The following is a 9,818-nucleotide window of genomic DNA, read 5'->3' as shown; positions in this document are numbered from 1 at the left end:
CGGATTACTGCTTTTGCCTCCTGCCCCATCATCTCAACGCCTGTTCTACCCAGCCTCCATTGTGACCGAGAATACTTGACAAGAATATGAGACAGAGAGAAGGAAGCTTAAATGAAAAGCAAAGTCCCCGTTCCTCACACAAGCTCACAAGCAAAAGTGAGTGCCAACTTCAGTTTTCTAAGACAGGGAAGTATAATCATTTCCATGGGATTTTCGAGACCTCATAATCTGGGTGCCAAGGGATTAAAATCCACAGATATCACCTTGTGGTAACATACGTTATTCCTTTGCTTTTAACAAAATAGAAGCAAGTTCATTCCTTGGATTTTGATTCTCAAATTACCAAGTTTAAAGACTCTAGGAATCATCGCCTTTGGATCATTTCCTTTGCCTGTTGCCTGATGAGCTGAGACCTTCTAATCTTTTAAATCATCTAACAATATGCAGGGTAGGTAATTTGCTCTAGTTATTTGATCATTCTGTTTATTTTCAAAACCTCACTCTGTAGCCCAGATTGACCTGGAATGCATGACCGTTCTGCTTCAGTTTCCCAGTTGCTGGGATTTTTCAGAAGTCGGCCATCATCACCCAGCTCTCATCATTTCAAAGGAGCCTGAGAGAAGCTGACTCGTTCCTTCCTCTGGTGGAGAAGACAACGGACATGGTTGATTCCTTTGAAGATGAATTAGAACTGTAAATTCTGAACATTGACTCTGTTTCATGGTTTAGATTCCCTTAAAAATTACTTCTTTGTATTTGTCTGCATTATTGTCATTTTCTAGGAGGGTTCTTTGTCATCAAAGTCTTTCTGCAGAGTGTCTGTAAGCACCCGAGTAAAGAAAAACAATTCCAAATCCTGCTCTATGGAACTAACACATCAGATGGCATTCATCCTGTGCTCCCTAACGGCCAGACCGTGACATCATTGCCTCAAGTTATTATTGAAGCGAATTGTCCAACACTAGGCAGAAATCAGCCAAGAATGAGAATGTACCGAAGATCACGTGTGGCAGGTCAGAGAAAGACAAGAACGCCATCAAGAGCTTTCCTCACACAGTCACTCTGTCAAGGAGACTGTCCAGTGGCTCTGAGCTTGGGATCTTCTTTCTGAGCATCCCTGTGATCTTTTCCACAACTGTTTCCTCCAATTCAAATGAAGAAGGCTGGCTGGCTTGTCATCCCCACAGCCCCAGCAGCCAAAGCTCACACTTTTGTCTTTCCAGAAGCTCACCCCCACCCCAAAACACACACACACACACACACACACACACACACACACACACACACACACACAAAGTGACCTTAGATAATAAAGTAAATTAACACAGAGCTGCATGCAGGTGTGTTTGACTCCAAAGTCCTTGGTGCACTGGACACCAAGAGGGGAGAGAAAAGGCAGGCTGTCCAAAGACATCAGTTTGGAGGTGTGGGACTCTCCTATTTTCAGTCCATGAAGAGTAATGAGTGTAAACAAAACAATTTGACTCCTTCCAAAATTCAAAACCTTCCAGCCGATACTTATTTGCCTCTGCTCCTGAATCCCATGGGTTTCTATCATAGCGCATTGATGCTGAGGGGTGACAGCGGGGATGGTAGCACTCAGCTGCCCACCCTTGGCACCCAGGAACCTATTCAAGTAGACTTCAGAGCCGGTTAAAGCCAGTCTTCACAGGATTGTTCCTGTTGGTGTATGCTAGTTACTCTCCTGTCGTGGTATTCCTATGCATTAATTTGCTGCCAGCCAGGTGACCTGAGAGAGTAACAAGTGTCATTCATGTCGATTAACCTTTCTCTCTGGGTTTGAAACACTCTGGCCCAGCTTCCAGTAGTGGGATAGTCGATACTGAAGGAGTAATCTTGTTGTCTAAAGTGCTTTTGGCTAGAACAAATGTTTGCCCAAGTTGGAGCTCTGTCCCAGAATGACTAAAAGGGTGCGGCAGGCTCCTCAATCAAAGCCTTGGGAAAATGCCTAGGCTCAACAATGGGTTTTATGGCACATGTTTCTCAATTCACCCTGTGTGTGGATAAAGATATGGTATAGAAAGTGTATAGTTTATTACCCATGTGTGTGCCCGAGGCACGGCTTCACTATGGAGCCCAGGGTGACCTTCGACTCTCGATGTCTCACCCCCTGCTGCCGAGCTTCCTCCAGAGTTTTATAGCACATTGTTCATTGTACTCCCAGTTTGTCTCCCTATTCTCTGACTCCTAGTCCAGTCTATCGATGCCTGTGTCTGTCTCCTGCCCTCACCCCACACACCAGATAGAGCACACAGACCTTGTACGAAACTGTCCTGGGCTTAATTGGCCCCATTTCCTGGGACTCATGAAAGCTGGGTGGTAGCAGCACCAGCGGAAGGACAGAATGAACTCCCCTCATGGAGGTTTATCTAAACCCAAGGATCACACACTGAAGCACCCAAGTCCAAGCCTTTCGTGGGATTAGTGACCAAGGGAGGAACACAAATAGAGGGATGACGGTGGAAAGGTTTGGGGACAGAGAAAGGGCACAAAAGGGGGACTTGTACTCCCCAGACATTCAAATCACTGTTTCTAATGAGAGCATTCCAGGTAGTTCGTGTACAATTAGCACAGTGAAGAAAAATAGGGAAGTGCTATTTTTTTGGAGGGGGATAGTTTTTTGAGACAGACTCATGCCCTATAACTCAGACTTGTCTAGAATTCTCTAGGTAGACCAGGCTGCCTGTGAACTCAAGATACTCCTACCTTGAACCTTTATACCTTTATAGGTATGTGACATGCCTAGTCAGTGAAGTTCTTCTTTTATGGAAGATTTAAAAATACTGTACACGTAGTCTTTTCATTCATATGTACAATTTCCTCCTTCCTGACAGGAAGCAAGAGTGGCAAACATACAGACACGTACAGACAGACACGCACACAGAGAGAGAGAGATGGACAGACAGACACACACAGAAACACGCACATGGCCTTCTCCAGTTCATTCAAAGTTTCTCACTTGGCACTTATAGACAAGAACACTATTTTCTCTACAGAAGTTGGATGTAATAGTTACTAAAGTGTTCGTCTGGTTCCTTGCCATGTTACAAGACAGGCTTAAGATGACTTATTTGGATATGCAGCATGACATGAATTAAATTAGAAGTGAGGTCAAAGAAAGAATAAAGGCAAACCAAAGGTAAAAGTGCAGGCGATATAGATAGGGCAAGAAGAAAAAAGCTCACTAATCTACCTATCTACTACCAATGAGTCACTGATCTGCTGTTAACTCCCCAACCCTGCAGCCTGATGAAGAAACCTGTTGACTGCATTAGTCCCATCAGTAAGGGTGCCCGCACTTCTGTATGTACTTGAATTACTAGAAAAACCTGCAAAGCTAGGATCACTGAGTCATCTACAAACTTTGAAAATTCGTAGATATAAAGTGAGCCCCGAAGTTTGTCATGTTATAAATTCCCACTGATCTTTCAGGAGAGATAGAAAATATGGGACAACACCGTTTTTACATAAAAACCCTAGTCTAGGAGGTGACAAAGGTAAGCTTGTGAATACACTGGAGCTCAGGCAGAGACACAGGGATCTGCAGGTGGTCAGATTCGCATACAGCCCTGTGCTTTGTTGAGGCTGGGTGAAAGTGAAGCAAGAATGATAATAATAGTCTCCGGGACTTTGTTGGTTTGGCCTGAGCTCAGGCAGGGACTAAGAAGGACCTAGCTGTCTTTCTATCAAACAGAAAATGCAGATCTTGGTAAATAGGTCAGGTAAGCTGCCAGGCTGCAGAGGCCGGTCAGCATGGAGGATTAGCTGGGAACTCTCAAGAGGTTTTGGAGGGATATAATCCAGTTTAATCTTACCTTCAAAATGAATCCTTCCTCCAACCATGAGTTATGGAGGGAAGAGGCAGAGGAGCGGTGGGATGCAGCTTATCGTCATCACGCAATTGCTCCCTGGAAGGACCAAAGGCTGGTTTTAAGGATCCTGATCACCCAAAGTTCTCAATGTGGTAACATTCTCAATATCTGCCAATGTTCATTATCACATAGCTTTGTTCACTTTCGTAGCAGAAGAGGAGGTTTATTATATATTTTTTTACATCTCCCTCATCTCACTTTGAATCTGAAATGACCTGCAAGGCTTTGGAGTGTTCCATAGAGTTCCACTGGCTTTGGATTTAACACATACCAAATACTAAATGACATCGTCCTTGGTGTTTCTGGGGAAAGGACAATTTGGAATTCTAGACAAACTATGGTTTGCAGACATGCTTATAGTTTCTGTTCTCAAATCTGAGTATAAAGTGGCATAAGAGATGTCGTTAAACACTGAAGCCCTATGCAGGTGTTCAGAGACACGGCTTGATTTGGTACTTTCCAAGTACGGTGCTTCCATGATGAGGATGCAAATGAGCAATTGTGAGAGCACCGGACTTGTGAGGCTACTCCAATGATGATGTTACTACAGCATCCTTTAATGTAATGCAATCATTGCAATTTGTTGTATTCCTCACAGATTTTGCCTCTGAGTCTGAATCTTCCAGTTTGCAAAGATGGGTTAAGTGGGGAAGAGTGGTGCATTTGCGCCCTCTGCTGTATACTACTGGGGTTGCCACAAGCAGCCCGAGAAAGAAAAGGAAGTAGGTCAATTACTTAAGAAGGATATTTAAACATATTAATAGGAAAAGCATTCTTAAATACGACAACAAACAACAGGTGTTGTATTCTGTATATGTTTATGACAAATTATCTACCTTAAGAAAGAATCTGGAAGGCAGCTAAAATCCAAGGCATCACATATATGGGTCTCCCCAGTTCTGGGTAAAGGAATGTGAGTTAGCCCCACAGCACAATTTAGAAAGAATTCCTGCGTCGTTTGTTTACTTGTTTATTTTGCAGTGATGAAGGATCAGTATTACTGGCTTAAATACTACCTTATTAATGTCAAAGATTGTTTGAGGTTATTATTTGAATGAGAAATAAACGTTTCAGAAATAAAACATTTGGAGCAACACTATGATTCCCTATGCGTCATTTGCCATCTAGTGCTCATTTTTGGAACTTCAAAAAGCTAATTAGAATTACTTTTCTTTTTCAAACTAAGAGCTGACCTAATGTGTCTCCATGAAGGTTTCCAACTGTACCATAGAACTGTTGGTTGTGGAGGTGAGAAAGAGGAAATAACCTGGCTACTTCTAAGAAATCATTTCTTTCTGGGAATCAAAATGCTTCTCCCCCCTGGCTACCTGATGGCATTACCTGGGAAATTGAAACTACAGAGTCACTGGCTAGGACCTCATCAGTGGCATGTGTCCAAGAGTCATAATAACGTGCAGCCAGGGGTCTCCACAGAAGCTCGTAGCTTAGCTGGGTTATCAGTGCAGGAAAAGTCGGCAGATTGAATAGCATCTTTGTTTCTATGGCGATTATAAGTTCCCTTAGGATTATTGTTGTTGTTGTTTCTTGAGATTGATCTTGCTTTGGTAGCCTTGGTTGGCTGGGTACTCACTATGTAGGGCTGGCCTCAAACTCACAATTCTCCTACCTCAGCCTCACAAATGGTGGGATTATAAGCATGCACCACCACCACCCCTGGTATTTTTGAGTAGGAAATACATTGACTATCCAGTGTTCTGCATAATGTGCTCAACAAATGCAAACCTTTATTGTTTGGGACAAGGTCTCTCTATGAAGCCCAAGCTAAACTGGAATACTCTAACCTAGAATACAAGACCAGACTGGTCTTGCACATATGAACCTCTTGCTTCAATAAAAATCACTACTAACTTGTTATCAAAGGAAATACTTTGAGGGCTATTTTAAAGGTCTCTGGCCCAGGAACCCCATGGGCTCCTGGCTGCTCTTGCTTCCACATCCACCGTCTGCAATGAAAAGATCATCTACTCAGTGTTGAACCTGCAGACACTGTAGAAAATGAAAAGACAAGGAAAAGTTTCTGTTTTGACATCAAAGGCTGACAAGCTGCTGAGAGATGCTGTCCATCTTGTGTCGAAACTTCATGATGGTCCTGAGAAGAGGAGGAAGAATACACCACACCCAAGGAGAACCACAGAAGAGGAGGTCACATTGACTGTTCAGAACCTTCGCGGAGAGTGCCCTTCCATTGACTGTGGCGCTGGAGTTCTCATGGCCAGCCACTTTCAGACATCACTGTACCCAACACACTGAGTTACTGCCTCAACAAACCAGAGGACAAGTGATTGTGCATGAGTTAAAAAGACAGCAACTGGAAAGATTTGAATGGATAAAGTACTTAAGAGGACACAGGATGTTTGGAACACTAAAAGTAGGCACATTTCTGTGAGATTGAATGCTCAGACCCCACTCAAGATGAGGGCATCACTCTGGAGAAGCAGTTTCTTCCATTTTGTGGGTAGTATCAGCTAAGTCTTCCTATGTTGCCCCTACTAACCTAGAACTTGAAATCCCCCTGCCTGGGTGTCCTGTGTGCTAGAATCACACCTAACTATGTTACTTACTCAGTGCTGACATTAAACACTTTGTGACTTAGTTGCATCTATCATTCCTAACATTCCAATTCCCCTGCAAATTATATTTACCCTACCTGGGTGGGTCTGGTGTCCTCATGACTTCTTGCAGGCAAAGACACACCACCTACAAGTGTAAAATATGGGCACAGCCTATGTGCTGGGGGTAGTGCCCAGAGAACACAAACCACTGTGACATGTAGGTGTCTCTATAACCATAAAATGAAAGATCTATTCCCCATCATTCGATGTGGACAGCTGGAGTGACAGCTGGAAAGGAGTCTGGTAAGAGCTAGTTTTCAGTGTGTTGCAGCGTTCACTGAGAATTTCCACGGATTCACACTACAAAGTACCTGGCTATGACAAATCAGAATGTAGGAGACTTGGGATAAGTGAAGATCAAATAAATGGGTTCCTATTCGAAAGGGGAGAGAAAATAGAGTACTGCATGACACGCTGAGAAAAATCCAGCAGTTTGACACACAAAACAGAGTACTTCTTGGAGGGCGAACTCAGTAGGGAGCCGGAAGTACATTCAGGTGAACTTTCAGGAGGTAAACATGGCTGAAGGTCAAGACTTGCGAGTCTACTGTGGGAACACCAGACCTTGAGCAGAGACCCACTTCCCCTTCTGCCTGGGAGTAGGCAGCTGTAGACAATGTTTAGTAAAAACATGTTTACTAAAAACGATACAATAAGTTCCTGGAAAAGGCCTTCCCACGGAAACCGCCCTGACCTCGACCTTGTCCAAAGACTAACCGCACCTTCAAAAACCCACACACATCCACCTCTGGTGGCAGAGCAGAACCAGCCAGGGGAGAGGAGAGAGCAGAAGCTTCTCTGGTGGGAGCTTTTCTGAGGAGGTTTTCTTGAACCTTTTTTGGAGCCTGTTTAAAGTTTTCTTTACATCATTGAACAAGTCTCTGTGTTGTCAATCCCCGACACCCTCCGCACGTTCTCGGCCACAGGCCGCGCAGCAGACGTGACAGTCCACAGTAAGTATGAGAGGGTCAAATCCATGGGCATGTGTGTGCCTTCCTTGGTTGGAAACAAGAGGACCAGGGGTGTAATCTAGGGACAAGGTCATACCAGAGTAAGAATGGGAAAAGGAAAGGAAGTGGACAGAGTAAACCCTCAAGGTGATTCTAACATCAGAACAAGGGGTAGAAATGCAGATCAACTTAGAGGCACCATTTGGGTACACCATGATTTGGCTTCTTTAAGCCATCAGGGGTGATTTCAGAAGGGGCATGTCTTTGAGAAGCAGTGACTGAGACAGGCTGGAAGTCATCACGTTTTCCTGGTAACTATCATCTCCCTTTTTTCAGTGGTGTGTAGTATTCACTATGGGACTCTTTCACACCCTTTAAAGCCAACCTGCTGTTGGTAGTCTCGGTTTTACATGTAGGGCAACTTTGGCCATACAGGGTGGATATTGGAGGTATGCATCTGTGAAGTGTATACGAAGGAGAGGAGACTGGATCCTGAGACAAATGGCACTCTCCTGATTGGATATCATGAAATACACTTGCAGTGGTGCATGGCAGTTGAGGTGATTCACATGCTTACCAATCCACGCTGTCTACCTAAGAAGAGATTTGGTATTTGGTGATGCTGGGCTTCAGTTTTTTGTTTTAGCCATTCTGGTGTGGGGGTGTTACTCTTTTCATTTCCTGGGTGAGTAACAATACAGAGTACTTTCATGTTTGCTTGTTTTGTGAAGTACATATTTGCTTACATATGCAAATGCATTGTCCTCTATATGTGGATGTTTTTATACATACAATGTCTAACGTATAGAGCAAACTTCCTGAAGTATAGTTCTTTTCTTGTTTGAGACTGCTGGTCCTCCTGCTGCACCTCCTGAGTGCCAGGATTACTGGACTATGGAAGCTTTGGCTTCTGAAGCCCCAACAGTGTTTCAGTGCTGAAGTTATCAATGGAGTTCAGTGTATTCATCTTTCCATCTTTCTTTAGGTTGAGTGTATCGTATGTGCACTATTGACCAAGTTTTGGCCCAAAATGTGAGAAAATATGCTACTGTTCAGAAACTGTTGTTTCAAAAACTTAATATGGGAGTGGGGTTTGCACAAGCATGGTACAAGCTTAGAACTCAGGACAGCTTCCAGGAGTCAGGTCTCCCCTTTCACCACAGGAATCCCAGGGGTCAAACTCAGGTTGTCAGCTTTAGTGGGAAGCACATTTGCCCACACTGATGCATCTCAGCCTCGGTTTACTTTTTGTATGATTTTAGTTCTAGAAACTGATCCTTGTACTTGCTGGGATGGAGTCAGTTTTTCTCCTATTTCCATGAACATCCAATTGCATGCTACTCACAGGAAGACTAACCCTTTCCTTATCCAATTGCAGTGCTATCTTTCTGCAGTCTAACTGGGACTCTGGCCTTGGGCTAACAGCACTGCATTAATTATGGCACTCTCCTCATAGCTGGTGAACAGTCAGACTCTAACTTTGCCTTCTTCTTCCAGCTGGTTTTGGCCATTTAGGGTCCTCTGCATTTCTGTGTTAACTGTTAACTTTCTTGCCTCACCTCTTGTGAAGAGTATGGAAACTCCAAAGGCATGTGCAGTAAAGGGTGGTCCCAGCCAGTGTGGTAGTACATTCCTGTAATGGAAGTATTAGGGAGGCAGATTTAGGAAGACTGTGAGTTCTAGGCCAGCCTGGACCACATGGCAAAGCCTTCCTCAAAAGAAGCCTGAATACAGGGAGAGGTGGCTCAATGGTCTGTCTGCTTTTCCAGAGGACCCAGGTTCAATTCCCAGCACCCACATGACAGCTCACACTGTAACTTCCAATTCCAGGACTTCTGAAACCTTCATACAAGCAAGCAAATCTCCAAATACCATTAGAATCTGATTGGGAGGACACTGAAATTATAAACTACATGTGCACCTGGGAGAACTCCCATCTAAGCAATATTGAGGGCCCTGAGGCACAAGCACACATTATGTTTATCAGAGCTTCAGGCTGGCAGTATGGCTTAGTAGAGAAAGGGGCTTGTCCAAGCCTGACATCCTAAGTTTGGTCCCAGAACATAAGGAAAAAAGAAAGAGCTCCTGCAATTGCCCTGGCAGCCACAGGCACGCTGGAGCTTGTGTGCACAACACCACCACCCCCCATATAATTTTTTTATAGAATCGTTAACATTTTTTCTCAGGGTAACCCTTTAGAGTTGTGTGCAGAGCTCTTGCACAGCTTCCATTAGAACACTCTTTGAGTATCCAATCACTCCTTATGCTGACGTATTCACGAAGTGCTGTTGCGAATACTCCTACTTACACAAGCAGTGGCATCAACCTCATCTCCAGTGACA

The sequence above is a fragment of the Mesocricetus auratus genome, unplaced genomic scaffold (assembly GCF_017639785.1).
Source record: "Mesocricetus auratus isolate SY011 unplaced genomic scaffold, BCM_Maur_2.0 Super-Scaffold_6730, whole genome shotgun sequence".
Taxonomy (NCBI): domain Eukaryota; kingdom Metazoa; phylum Chordata; class Mammalia; order Rodentia; family Cricetidae; genus Mesocricetus; species Mesocricetus auratus.
Note: the sequence above shows the minus strand (reverse complement) of the source record.